Source organism: Lissotriton vulgaris, chromosome 2_1 (genome assembly GCF_964263255.1).
Source record: "Lissotriton vulgaris chromosome 2_1, aLisVul1.2, whole genome shotgun sequence".
NCBI lineage: Eukaryota > Metazoa > Chordata > Amphibia > Caudata > Salamandridae > Lissotriton > Lissotriton vulgaris.
In genome coordinates, this window is record NC_141687.1 from 678,663,017 (window position 1) to 678,678,896 (window position 15,880).

Consider the following 15,880-nt stretch of genomic DNA (forward strand, 5'->3'; position numbering starts at 1 on the left):
CTCTGACCCACGGAGGTGACGAAGACTGCAATCAGCGCCCAGACGAGGCGGTGAGGAGTGCGGAGGATCCCGACCAGAGCCTAGCCGAAAGAAGCAAGGTCCGAGGTGTTAAGAGGCCCACCAGTTTTCCGAAGTATCCACGTGTCGAGTCGAGTCGAGTCCGGTCGAGTCCAGTCGAGTTTTCCGAGGCCTTCAGTTTCCGTGCTTCCCGGTGAGTACCATTGCTGGGACGTATCAAGACGGGTTTGGGTACACAAGTCCGGTCTGCACTGTTTTTAGACAGTGTATCTGTACTGTTTAGCAGTACATCAGTTATTAAAGTTTTTGCATTGTCTCTGACAGTGTATCTGTGCTGTTTAGCAGTACATCTGGTATAAGGGGTAGTCATATATGTCTCAAATGTCTTTTCATGTGATTAATGTCGTGATATGAGTGTGACTGTTTTTTTTTTTGTGCATTATTGTGTTCTTGTATAACTAGCGGAATTCAGTATTAAGTAGTTAGGATTGAGCATTCAGTATTAAGTAAACAAGATGCCATTCTTCAACAAGTTAAAGCTGATAGGAACTAGGAAAGGGATACTAGAGGAAGAAATTCCTATCCCCCCTAGGGACACTCCAGGAAATTTTATGTACAACAAGCATGGCCTAGACGCCATATTGTATCTAGATTTATGGGCCGATTATACTAAACATCTAGACGAGAGACAAAGATGGCCTGTTACCGGAACATGGGATGCCGAGTGCATCATGAAGGTAGAGGAAGCACTATGGAAAAAGAAAGCCAGACAATCTCAGAAAGACGCCATAGAGTTTTGGCGTAAGGAATCACATAAGCGTGCTGAAAGAGCACTCCGTAGAGAAGACAGACTCAAAGAATCAGATAAAGCCCAAGAAAACGAATTAGTTACTGAAGGGATCCGAGTAAAAACAGAGCAAGTAGACCGCGCACGAAACAATCTCGTAAACGGTATGTATCTCGTGGCCGAGGGTTCGCCTGAGACCACATCAGAAATACCGAAAAATCTGCCGCCACCATTGGTTCCAACTAAAGTAAATAACAAGACCACTAAAGATATATTCCTGAATTCCTATCTAGAGGATGTAGCACCCGCTTACACCAACCTGCCTGTCCGTGTCCCGCCTACTGACGGTGACGGAGGTGGCAACCCGCCACAACTGCAACCAGGTTTTCCTGTCCGACCGACCGTTCCTCCACCACTTCCCGTACCTAAAGTTGATCTACCGAAACCGCTTCTACCTGACCCTACTCACAGACAAATTCAAGTACAGATACAGACTCCACAGAGAGATAATGTTCAAGCTTCCGCCTCAGGAAGTGCGATGGGGGGTCTTCGGACGCCGCCATTAACACACAGATTACACCGAAGGGATATACAGAGTCCTCTCACGTTCAAATCACCCCGTCTCGACATACTCAAAGAACCGCTTGCAGTTTGCAGATATGATCCAGTACCCGGTAAAGACGATAGAATGATGATGGCATCACTACGGTTACGATCCGCCACTGACTACCTGCTGCTATTTGCAGGAATGAAAGAGCACCTAGATAGAATATATCACTTTGTTCAGACTGGGAAAGACCCTGAAAGTATTAAGGATGCCATGGCGCATCAGAAAGTTGACACTCAAGCACATATACTACGTTTTTTTATAAACTGCCTAATAAGAGAACGAGACAGGCCTGAAACAGAACAGGATGAATTAAATGCACTTAACAAGTGGGGTCAAAATATATCTGATGGAAAACATGATAAGGGAACTTGCATAGCCAGTATGTACAAGAAAATAAGAAAAGCAGTGATAGAAATACACGAAAAAGAGAAAGAAAAGGCCTCCTCCGAGGAGGAAGGAGAACCCGAAGAATCAGAAAGGACTACAGATACGATAGCGTGTGTAGGTAAGGGAACTTACCTTAGGAAAGGCATTCGTCCAGAAAGCAAGAGGGTTTTTCTCTCTGGCTTAACAAACCCGAATTCTCCTGAACATCGGTTCCAGGAGACTGATAAAAGACTCCGAGACCGAATGGGGTACCACGTACTCAATTCTATGGATGAGCAAGAACTAGCCCGGTCAGCGATATTATGGGCTGACAATCCAGACATGTACAATGATGACACCGTAGCACAGACATTCCTGAACCTTTCCCCAGACGAGCAGAAATTAGCAGGTGTATACATGATGCAGCACCTTCTCACGTTATACAGAAACAAACATTCTGATCCAGGTCCCTTACACGATACATTAGAAGCACTACTCACGGATAGATGGAGAGGTCTAAGTACCAAGTTAATACAAATAATTCTAGAACAACGACACAGATATAACACTTCCGTAAGCTCCGAATATGTTCCCGCTCCGCCCCCAGAAAGAAAAATGTATCATATGGAGCGTCTGCATGGTCTTGAAAGTCAGAACCCCTTACGAGAAGTACACCCAGTTATGGGTGAGGATCATACCTTGAAACGTGTGTATGTACACACGCCTCTGACCAAGTTAGAACTGTTAGAAATAAAGAAACTAGTACCGTGCCATGATAAAGACCCTGCAGGTTTTCACAGAGAGCTTAAAGACATGTTACTGATGGGGGATTACACATATGAAGATATCATGAAAATGTTAAAAGTACTGCTGCCCACGGGCATCTACGAGAAACTCAAGGAAAAAGAATGGGAGGTAGGAGACAAAAAGATTGTATGGGCAGAAATAGAAGACGAAGAGAACAAACGTGTCCCAGGGGTAGGCCTTGGGGATAAAACTAAAGCATTACCAGGTTTAATAGTACAGGTTCTGCCAAGATTACTGACAACTAGAAAAGAAGACTGGGATGCAATCTCAGCATGTAAACAGAAACCAGATGAAGATACTAGTGACTTCTATTCAAGATTCGAGAAATGTTTCATTATTAACAGTGGTCTTAAACCAAGTAGCGAGTCGTACCCGCATCTTTTTGTATCAAAGTTAGTCGAGAATTCCCTGTTAGCAGTTAAAAACCGTGTATACAAGGTCGAGAGTACGTGGCAAGCAAATACGCCATCACAGATGTTGCAAATGTTACAGTATCATCAGAACAGAATTAGAGAAGAACAGGACCATGAACAGAAACGTATGAAAGATACGAAAATGAAAATGTTAGTGGCCCAATCAGTTCCAGTAGACAGCCAGAGAAAGGGTACGACCCAGACAGGTCACGCCACAGCTCCCGTTAAAGGGACATGCAACTATTGCAAGCAGCCAGGTCACTACGTACATGAATGCCCAGTTCTGAAACACAATATAGCAACAGGTAAAACTAAGGAAAGACCGCATCCACCAAGACAAGACCAGGCCCAACAACAGACTTCACAGAATCCATAGCACACGCATGCTTCATCTCATACAGCACAGACGGTAGCGGTACCACAGCCACAGCCCATTGCCGCGACTCAGCAAGTTTCCCAACAGATGTACCAGTATGCCCAATCTGCTTACCCCGATTACCCACGATACACATGAAACAGCCTAGAGAGGGAATTCGGCTTGCCTCTTATTGAGATTCCTGTAGATCAAGAGGGTCCTTATGTACACAGTCAAGTATTGGGAAAAGACAGAAAGTTTTTAATAGATACAGGGGCAAGCCGCACAACAATCAGCCATAACGAAGTCCCAGGGGCACCCCTCTCAGGCTCGCAGAATGTTTCCCTTGGTTTTTCAGGACAGCCTATTGTAAATGAAGTATCAGAACCAGTCCCCCTGGCTGTGGGTCCATTATCACGTATTACAGACTTGTTACTTACGAAATCATGTCCAGAAAATCTGTTAGGTATCAAAACGCTGAAGGCTCTAGGAGCCATAATATGCTGTTCCCCGGAGGGAGTTAGACTCTTTCTGCGGGATTTCAAGGGCCATTATGTACTACGACAGTTTGATGTCAGATTGAAAAATTTACCAGATCACTTGTGGGCAAAAGGCCCAACTGATGTAGGTTGTATGCATATCACACCATACCGTGTTACACTGAAATCAGGTGCTGTGTTACCCCGAATCAGACAATACAAGTTACCACCCGATGCTGTAGTGGCTTTACTGAAAATCATTGAAGAGCTCATTGCCCAAGGAGTGGTCATAGAGACCGACTCAAATATCTGCAATTCCCCTATCATTCCGATTCTTAAACGTACTGATCCCAATGCACCGCCAGTATATCGGCTGGTGATTGATCTGAGAGAGCTGAATAAATGCATCATTCCACAGTACCCCGTGGTTCCCGATATCTCTTCCCTATTGACGGCTATTGATTCTGAAGCAACGTTCTTTACTGTAATTGACCTCAAGAACGCCTTCTTTAGTGTACCGATTGATCCAGAGAGCCAATATCTCTTCGGATTCAGTTTAAATGGACGAAGTTTCAAATTTTCCCGCGCACCTCAAGGATTCACAGAAAGCCCCAGCATCTATAGCCAAGCACTGAAAAGACAACTAGATTGTATTCAAATGCCAGTTAACACGGCTTTACTGCAATACGTCGATGATCTGCTGATCACCGCACGAAGTGAGCCCGAATGTGAACAAGCATCACTGACAGTTTTACATTTTCTGGCCGACAAGGGACACAAGGTGTCTCCTTCGAAGCTACAATTCTGTGTTCAGCAAGTTGTGTACTTGGGTCACTTGCTGTCCAAAGTGGGGAGACAGCTCACTCCCGATCGCATTCAGTTAATTGTAAATATGCCACGACCCCAGACACAAAAGGAAGTGCGGGCTTTTATAGGCCTCACCTCGTACTGCAGACAATGGATTCCTCAATATGCATTTCTAGCTAAACCACTCATTCAGTTAACAACACAGGAGGCAGCAACTTCGACTGTCCTCCCTTGGACTCAGGAACACACACAAGCCTTTGAAGAATTAAAGAAAGTTTTATGCAAAGCACCAGTTTTAGCGACACCATGTTACAGCAAACCTTTTACACTTTTCGTTACAGAACGTGATGGTACAGCGTTGTCTATCCTCACCCAAGATCAAGCAGGTTCACATAAGCTTTGCGCTTATTTTTCAAGTACATTGGATTCAGTAGCCCAGGCACTCCCTGCGTGCTTGAAGTCCGTAGCAGCGACCGCTTTAGCAATCAGACAGAGCGACTCAATTGTTTTAGGACATCAATTAACAGTACAAGTCCCACATTCTGTAGAGGTTCTTTTAAACAGAACCCAGACTCAGCACCTGACTATAGCACGACTGACAGGTTATGAATTAACGCTATTCCAACCACACATAGAAATCAGACGCTGCAGTATTCTGAACCCCGCAACATTGTTACCTTCTATTACGACAGATCTAGCTCCACATGATTGTATAGAGATCATTAATGCAGTAACAAAGCCTCGACGAGACTTAACAGATGTTCCGCTGACAAATCCAGACCTGACACTTTATGTGGATGGTTCATGTATGAGAACAAGTACAGGAGAATTAGTGGCCGCGTATGCCGTGACCACTGAAACTGAAGTTAAAGAAACATATCGTATTGACACACTGTCCGCTCAAGCGGCAGAGCTTATTGCTCTGACCCGAGCCTGTATACTAGCCAAGAACAGAAATGTTAACATATACACTGACTCCCGTTATGCGTTCGGAGTTGTACACGACTTCGGAATGTTATGGCAAGAACGAGGTTTCTTGACCTCTCATGGTGCCAAGATCCAACATGGTCCCCTCATTCAAGCACTGTTAGAAGCAATACATCTGCCTTCAGGCATATCAGTCATGAAGTGTAAAGCACATACTAAAGTTACAGATTCTGTTTCCCAGGGTAACGACCTGGCAGACCAGACAGCAAAACATACAGCATTGACTCACACTCAGACAGCTGATGTGACACAGACAATAGTACCGACACATTGTATGACAGTCAGGGATCCCGCACTAGATGTAATTGATATTCAGACACATGCTACTTCAGATGAAATAAAGAAATGGACTGAACTAGGAGGGATCCAGACAGATCGAGGTTGGATGACGAAGGGAAAATCTACATGGTTTCTCCCCGACTCTATGGTTCAAGTCATAATAAATACAGCACATAGTCCAGCACATCTAGGAGAGAAAGCGATGTTAGACAGTTTACACAATCTCTGGCACAATAAACACTTACGAGCAGCAGCAAAACAGAAAGTGCGTACTTGCATGATCTGTTGTCAGTTCAATCCAGGTAAAAGTGTCCCTGTAGAGCAAGGTGGATTTCATCCTCCTGATCACCCTTTTGAAGTCCTCCAGATGGATTATATCCAGATGGACCGTTGTCGAGGATTCAAATATGTCCTCGTAGTTGTTTGTGCACTTTCCCGTTGGACCGAAGCATATCCAGTCCCAGATTACACTGCTCCCACCACTGCCAGACAGCTGGTTCGTGAATTCTTCCCACGATACGGCTTGCCTCGTGTCGTCTACTCAGATAACGGACAGCCATTCTCATCCGAATTAATGAAGCAGGTTTCACTTCTGCTAGGATATCAGTGGAAATTCCATTGTGTCCGACATCCCGAAGCCGCAGGCCTTGTAGAGAGGCATAATCAGACATTAAAGATCCGCCTTGCTAAAATATGTCAAGAGAAAGGGGTCGACTGGATAGTCGCCCTGCCAGTAGCACTATTCTATATGAGAATGGTTGCCCATTCGAGATCAGGACTATCCCCGTACGAAGTGGTTTTTGGCAGACCACCGAATATGTGGGGGACGCCCATTCCTAAGAAAATTACTGATGTTGATTGTAATATGTTGACAGATTACCTTGCCTCCTTGATGTCTGCACTCCAATCATGTCGTTCACAGGTTGCCGCAGCTTTCCCTGACAACACTGATGTAAAGCCGCATGATGTCCGTCCTGGCGACCTAATTTTAATAAGGAACTTTGACAGGAAAAGTCCGCTGGAGCCCCGCTGGAAAGCGCCGAAGACCGTCCTTCTTACTACGAGGACCGCAGTGAAGGTGGAGGGAAGAAAGGGGTGGATCCACACGAGCCATATTAAAAAATACAACGAACTGAAACCAGATCCAGACTCGTCCACCCCTCCCAAAGACTGTATCGAATCTAGTGACTTTAAAGTTTCAGAACGAGAAAAAACTGCCCAAGAAGAATATAAGTTAAAGCTCCGATCTAGCAAGTCAGACAGTTTAATTGTTTAAGTCCTCCCCTAGGTGAATCGGTTAAATAGTTTCTGACATGTACCCCCTAGATCGAGATAGAGAGAGAGAGAGACAATTCAAGAAGCATACATATTGTAAATCGCTCCGCAGTCACTGTATAGTGACATTATTAATTATGTTTTTTCTAAGTATTCTGATCATTATTACAAGTATACTGCTTTCTCTCTACTACCCTATTCTCAAGCGTGAACAATCTGCTTACAATGTTTCTGCTGAACATTCTTTTAGCAAATTACCTCCACATGAACTTTCTTACAGACTCGCGCTGCGCAACAACACATTCATTAGTATGTTACACCACTCCCATCAGACTAATAATGCTACAAACTGCTGGATATGTGGCCGACTCCCTCCCTACCAGAAATACAAGGGAGCTCTGCCCCTCTTTCCGTATCCGTTCACCCACAATGGCTCCTGCGGAGCCTGGTTTAGAATAATAAATTCCGTAGATCCTGATATTGCTGTTTACAAAGGGAGCTGGGTTTGGGGAAACTTGAACTTAGTTCTGCTTAAATCCTGTTATCCTGACAAGAAGGGACACCCCATTAGAATAGGAACTGATCTAGAAAATGAAGTATATGGATTAGGTAACTATACAATTAACCTTATGATTCTTACTGTTGAGTCCGAAGCTGCACCAGTTCTGCCCGCTATGTCAGTACTACCAGTCACTGGTGAATTATGTGTCAGTAAGAAAGGTTCAGTACACTTAGGTCATAGTAAATGTACTACTGTGGTCGAATTCAGTGATCAAGGCAAGTCTTCTTTTAGAGCTACCCGTCATTCCTACTTTGTTTGTGGTCATACTGCATACATACGCTTACCTCCAGATTGGGATGGTACCTGTTACATTGCATTCCTTCTGCCACCTGTTTTTCTAGCTCCTCCTGACTATCACAGAAATACAAATCTAGTAAAGAATAGACTCCGAAGAGGTCTCTCGCTTGTCGATTATACAGAAACGGCATGGGAACAGTATACAGACTTCAATAAAGGATTCTTTTTCTTCTTAGGCCCCGTCCAAAATAGTAAGCTAATCCGCAGATTAACTAGAACACTTGAAGCAGTAGTGAATGAAACTGCCTCCGCCCTGGGTAACTTAACAGAAGAACAGTCCGCCATGCGGGTTGTTGTCCTTCAGAATTGTCTTGTTATTGACGTCATCTTGGCAGACAGAGGCGGAGCTTGTAAGGTCATCGGGTCAAGTTGCTGTATTTTCATTCCAGAAAACGCGCCAACAGTATATCAAGCCATTACACGTCTTCATAAAATTGCAAATCTGATACATCAGAATCCAGGCACCTGGACTTGGTCCGGTTGGTTCTGGACAACGTTAACCGCTTGGGGATGGAAGATCCTATCCTTCCTAGGCATTGCTCTCGTCATAGTATTCAGTTGTTGTCTGTGCCTACAGTGTGGGCCAGCGATTTGTGGACTGTGTGCCACATCATGCATTGAACATTCCAGTTTTTTCTCAAAACGTGAAAGAAAGAAAGATGAGCGAATAATGTTACAAGAACAGACTGATCGATTCATGAGGATCGATATATCATGAAGGGTCCGTAGGGAACAAGGAGGGAATGAGGAAATATAAATTTTATGGTCAAGTAATGTTCCCTAGCGTGTACCCCACCGACTCCATGTACCAGCTTAAAGTGCATGTAACTTCCCTCCTGTGCCAGCTATGAAGACGCAAATACATTTGCGTCCACCGTTAACATGTCCTCTTTCAGACCCACTCTGAATGGGTTGAATAGTCCGTTCCTAAGTATGCCATGCCAACGTCTTTTTGTAGTGTACTCTACACGTTTTTCAGCTCTGGCAAAGTAGGCCCTGAATTTCTGCCATCGAGCCTTTTTTCGTTGCTTTCTGACTCAGAAAAGCGTCAGCCCAGGCAGCCTCTGTATTCATGACCTCTGTCCTACTCCCTGTGCGGCCCATGGCGCTTAGCTCAGCCTGCTGCCTGCCAAGACTGACTACAACCTTCGAATTATCTGTTCCGCTCCTCGAAAATACATTCCTGCCTACTAGTTTAAGTAAACATTCTCCCAGCTGCAGAGCACGAGGGCTGGCCTACTGTCTCCATGCAAGTAATTCATAGCCTCTGTTACCATGCTCCCAGAGAAGGCCCATGCCCCCACGCTTCTCATGCAGACACTTAGGCGCTTATACACGCACTCTCAGTCAGTATAGAATAGCTTCTGCCCCAGAGACCTTTCCCTCTAGATAATATGGTTCCCAAACATCAGATATCAGATATGATAGAAGTACGAGTTGATCTGACATGCCAGACTTCTGTCTCTTCCCGCCAGTGTAAATGTCAAGTCCCCTGCTCCCTCCAGTTTCCACGTCAATCACACGTCATGCAGCTGCGCGCGCATCCAAGCTTCAGATTTCTGCTGACATTGCAACATTTTGCTTTGTGCCACCCCCTTTGTGACACCTACCTGTGACGTTTCTAGCGCACACCTCTAGTTCACGCCTAGTCCACGCCTTCTGATTACGTACTAGCAACACGTGAATGCTGTTATCTTGTTTCTCTCAGCTGTTACGCCTACTATATTGCTTTCTATGACATAAATTAAGTATATAAGCTATGTATTGTCAATAAAATATTGCTCTATCCCTTCCTGGACCCTGTGTGGTGCCAGGAACCAGATATCCAGTTCCGGAACGATTCCTTTTTAAGGAATAAAACCCCTAAGAACTCTAACACCACGGACTCTGTTTTCTTTCTTTCCGATTGAGTTATTATTGATTAAGTACTTACCTGCATAGAAATTAAGATAGTAAATTAAATATTTACGACAATACAACGAGGCATGAAAAGTAACACAAATTGAAACAGCCGAAAAAATACGAGAAATTGATCGTATTAATTTGGAAAAATCACTTTCTGTTGTGGACAATGGGTTAATGACTTTGTCCTCCAGAATATATTCACTGGACAGTATTGTATCATCTGCCATCGATATAATAGATAAAGACTTGCTATTGTTACAACATGGCCAGTCGCAATTACGTTCTATTGTACAGTTAGGCTGGACGCTGCAAAATCTTCGTTCAGGCTATGTGCCATGGCGTTTAATCAACATAACGTCATTGTTTTCCATCTTTAACCTTACTGATAAACAAATCAGTTTGGCACAGAAAGGAGCAGACTATACAATCCTGAGCATTGAAAAACTTGAGAGATTACCATTGACAATGTCAGAAAGACCTGTCATTGAATGGATAATACACGGGATTATCACAATTCCGATAACAACTTTCCGATTTAAAAATTGCCTTAAGCATATACCGACTGGCCAGTATGAACGATTGGGTAAAGGGTACATTAAGTCATCATGAAATTACCATATACACACACATGCTACAGTGACAACAACAAAAATGTATTTCTTAGTGGTGAAAATTGCAAACATTCACTAAGCGGTATACTTTTGTGCCAGGGTATTAATTTACATGGGGCCTGTGAAGGGACTTCAAACAACCTTTCATGCCACTAGCATGTCACACCTGCAACACAGATAGAGCCCTTCTTTAGGCAACTTTCTAACGGGAGTTACATTCTAATAACGGATCACAGCTGTTGTGGCTTGATGCCAGGGAAAGCATATCTCGTAAGCGTGACTTCCATGGTCACTTGCTGTATGCAAGCATTGTTTCCAAACGGCCCTGGAGATTTCGAGACGCCGATTTCGCCTCCTTAGAATGTCTCTTCTATACGAATTGATACTTTAAGCAGAGTGAAGTCTGTGCTTTTACAGACAACAGTGCCCATCACGTCATCAAAAGAGATGTATGATCTCCAAGTTGCAAGGACAGCATCGGAGATACATGAACTTTTATCAACAAATTGCCCCGTGCATTTCACAGAAATGCTAAGCCAAATCCTAAATATGTTGGATGCCATTGGTATCTCAAACGTATTTAAGACGATTTTTTCGGGACTGTTAACACCATTCAAAGCAATTCTGGGCATTATTCCCAATTTTGTCCATTCAGTCTTTGGCGGCATACCCATAATTTTGGGACTTGTAGCAGGCATTTTATTTTTGACCCTCCTGCTCCGATATGGCAAGCCAAAACACAGACATGACTCCGGCAAGGATGGAAGAAACTATCCTAGCAATACGCTACCGGGACCGCATAACTAGAATCCTTGGATTGGCCCGGCTGAGAGATCTGAACATTTCCTGGTTTCTTTCATTCAGACCTATATGGCAGACCTGCATCTTACCTGTGCTTCGATGTATGCTATGCGGAGAAGAATGCATGTTAAACACCTGTCTTGCACTACCATCAGCAGTACAAATGGATATTGATACTTTGCTAAGTCATGTAACGGCTCATGCATCGTGTTGTCCCCAGCGGCTACCAATCCTGATGACGGCATTCATTGAGACTCCTGCGCTACGACTAGGTGGCGGCAGTGAAGCGGTAAATGAAAGCAGCATCACCCAGGTATGGCCTTCTGTGAGCATTGCTGATCCAAACATCGATGATAGCAATCATTCTCACAACTGCCAGGTTACTGCACTATCGAACCTGGTCGAACTGTCACCTGAATATGTAGACCTATTCTTTAAGAGCTTGTCTGATATGATGTTCTCCCCTGAACAGCAACAATGGTTTTTGGGAAAAAACATTCCGGCGCACAGCGTTCCCATGAACTCTGAATTTGGCCTTCAGTTTTGATCAACAAAAACTACTGAAAAGCGTTTGGAACTCTATTCCCACGTTCACTACGAGAAATCTTTTTTTTGAATTGAACATTTTTCAAAATGTTTACCTTTTTTCTGGCACAAATACTTTTGCTTAAAGTAGAACTATTCATAAAGAACAGAACTTCTATTTTTAGTAGATCTAGAGACAAAAAATTTACCTCGGCCTCTAGCACAATTCACAGCAATTGTATTTATATGTGATAAAATAGTCTTGCCCCTCTTTTCTGTATTAAGAGACATTTCATGTGTAATTTTTCGCAAAATCGTTCAACTGATTACATATGCAATAATTTTTGAATGATTACTATACTTAAAAACGTACAGTACCTATATTTTCATGTATTTCATATACGCCATTTCAAATGCAATATGTATTTTCGGGTGGGTAGAAATACACGCGCATCTTATTGCTTTCGTTTTTAGTAATTTGATGGACATAAATTCGTGGAGTGGGTGCTGTGTTCTATCTAGGACCCCGATCAATTTTGTGACCTTATGCCCCTATACGGCTATAATCAATAGATATCCCTATAATGGCATAAACGATCAGAGCCATATTTCAGTGACTCGTCTCTGTAGCTCATTACAGTACATGACACAGCAGAAGCCACTTCCTTAGATTCCTAGATAACACACCGAGTACTTTCAAAAGATTAAACCCCCAGCAACCTGGGAAAGACCTGCTTGCTTTGTTTTGATTAGTAATAGAACTCTTGCAAGCACTGTAAGAACGACCAGTCCTTAGTGACATCTTTATTGACGTCTTCTGTCCAAAAACTTACGTCAAACTCGGCACCTTTCAGGTATAAATAATACCAACGTTGCCTTAAGCACACACGACGGTGGTGGTGAATACAGGAGCAGAACAGCTGTCCCTTGCAGAGCCCAGCAGATGCGAGAAGCCCACGGACGCTGCCCCTCCTCCTCCTTGACGCGCTGAGAAAGACGCTGCCTTTTCTCCTGCCGAGAAAATCCAGCTCCGGCGTTTACAGCCTACCCTTGCAGGTGACTGGAATATTGTGTCCTGAGAGGAGATACCAGACCTCCAACATTCTATTTCAGAGGTACGGTGCTGACTAGACCCTTAGAGAGAATTCTTGAAGCAAACCCTTGGCAAAACCAACTTAACTTAAACTGCTACTTACTTACTCCCGCCCACGTATTAGGCTTAGGTCAGGTACACCGGGGTAGGCGTAGTTAGAAGCACCAGTTGAGTATGTTAGCCAAATGTATATATGAATGTATATATTTTATTCATTTTAACTATTGTATGGCTAAGAAACCATATCAATGTTTTTACAGTATTATTTCGTACTACTCCTTTTACTGTACGCACTTTTTATAATAACAAGTCTGGCAATTGTGGCAATTCATTTCTCTTGCATGAGAAGGAAGACTGTTCAATAAATAATACCTTTTATTGAAAACGCCCGTCTCTCTATTCTCTGCATACTGGTGAAAGTAATTCTGCACAACTGACTGAGTGAAATAGCTGTCTATTGTTTCACACGACTCTAGAGATTGACTCTTATTCTGAGGAGCAAAGTTGTCATGTTAATGCGGTTGTTGGAAAACTGAATCCCTTCTTGTCTGAGCCAGGGAAGCTGATCACTTCCTATTCAGTCAAGAAAGTTTCCAGTGACCTCTGAGCTAGCTGGTACAAACCCAATTAAGTTGAACACAGTCAGTAGAGACCTGGAAGACCGCACTTCTATGTCTGCACTGCTGTTTATGTTATTCCAATGCGCAGGGCCTATAGGGAAAATGGGAACTACACTACAAATTCATCCCCGTTCTTTAGCCCACTCTGCCACCCCAGTTCAGACATGGCCATATGCAAATCAGTCTGACCCTGTGCCTCATGGGAACAGTGCAGCCCGAACTGCCAAGCCATGTCTTCCCTGGACCGGAAACAAGCTTCAGAGGACCGGTTTCTGGCATTCCAGCCGTCTTCAGCCCTGCTTGCTTGAATCCAGTTGCAAAGTGAATAATGGACTCACGTCTGAGCATACCCTGCCACACTTATGGCGGCCAAAAGCGGTACAAAAGGGGGTAGGCTGAAGACGGCTGGAATGCCAGAAACTGGTCCTCGGAAGCTTGTTTCAGATTATTGAACAGCTCTGGCAGACAAGGGGCGCAGGGGCAGCGAATGTGCCTTCTATTTCTCCGCAGGTGGTGAACCCGGCTTCGGTCGAGAATCGGAAGGAATCAACAGACACGACCGGAGGTACATCGGAAGCCGGTAAGAGATTGCTCCCAATAATGGGGGAGGGCGCTGTACCCTCAAGGCTGGAAAGCTTGGCGCAACATGTTCCCCTAGCAACTAAGGAGATGGTGTGGGGAAACAAGTATATAAACATGTTTTCATTGTTGACAGACAATCGTGAGTTAGAATATGCCAAAACTCAGAAGGATTTGTGGCACCCCAGTGTATGGAGGGCAAAGATGGCTGAATTCAGGGTGGAAGAGTCCATGATGAACTGGATCAGGGCTTTCCCTGTTTTTGCAGCAATTGTGGGTGAGCGAACACCAGAACTGTTGGGAGACCTTGCTTGCTACCAGAGCAGGATCACGGGCTTCCATGAGAAATATGGAGGAGAAGAATGGAAAGGGTATGATGTGGCATTTAGAAAAGCAAAAGAGTTTAATGAAACACTGACTTGGGATTGTCTGGATACTGTATCTTGGCATGCTCAGTTCCTGCCGGGCGCGGCGGGTGGATCAAGGTCGGGTGCAAACGGCTCCAGGGCCTTTCAGCAGAGACAGCCGCAGCCCTTTCGACCAACCTACGGGGGAGATACTCCGTTGAGATCGGGCGGGAATGGGAATAAGCGAGGGGTATGTTGGGGTTTTAACAAAGGAACGTGTAGCAGGCCGTAGGGAACATGCAGGTTCAGGCATGCCTGCGCAGGTTGTGGCAACACCTCCCACCCCGAAACGGGCTGCCGATCCAGAGGCAATAATTCTGGAGGAAAAGGGGGTACCAAGCAGGATTGACACGGTGCCTCAGAGGTGCAGGCAATCGCCCATGGATATTATGGCTTTGACTCCCTGGCTGAACAAATACCCTGATCATGTGTCCACAGGGATCCTGCGAGATGGTTTCTCGTATGGCTTCAGGATCCCGGCTGGTAATTTTCGGGGGGGCCCTCATGCAAAAATCAACTGTCTGTTAAACACAACCCGGCAGTGGCCGCCACAAAAATCGCAAAAGAGGTTCGCTTAGGGCGGGTTGCAGGACTGTTCGATGAACCACCAACGGCCAATTTTGTGTGTTTCCCATTAGGGGTAGTTCCCAAGAAGGAGCTGGGAGAATTCAGGCTCATTCATAATTTATCTGCACCAAGGGGGGCTTCCGTTAATGAGGCGATTGATGCAGACATTTGCAGTGTAAGGTATGCATCTTTCGATGACGCAGTGGTAATGTTGAATCGCCTAGGCCCCGGGGCATTGTTAGCAAAATTGGATATCGAATCAGCATTTAGGTTGCTCCCGGTGCATTGGAGTGGGTATTCCCGAAGGACTCAGGGCACCAACATGTGATGCATTATCTTGATGATTTCCGGGTTCTTGGCCCGGTGGGCTCTCGGGACTGTGCACGGGCATTGCAGGATTTCTGCATGCTCATGCGGGGTTTCGGGGTACCATTGGCGCCAGGTAAGACGGTGGGTCCAACTACCTCCCTGGAGTTTCTGGGTATCGAACTAGACTCCGTGGAGGGTTGCTTCCGCTTGCCGGCGGAGAAGATCGCCAAATTCAGGGCGTCCTTGTTGCAATGTCTCCGGAACAACAAAGTGACACTGCACCAACTACAGCAAACAGTAGGTCAGCTTAACTTTGCGTTGAGGGTTATTCCGATGGCTCGCCCTTTCTCACGATCCATTGCCCAGGCCATGGTTGGCCTCAAAGAGGGGCACCATCACACGAGACTGTCGACAGAGGTTC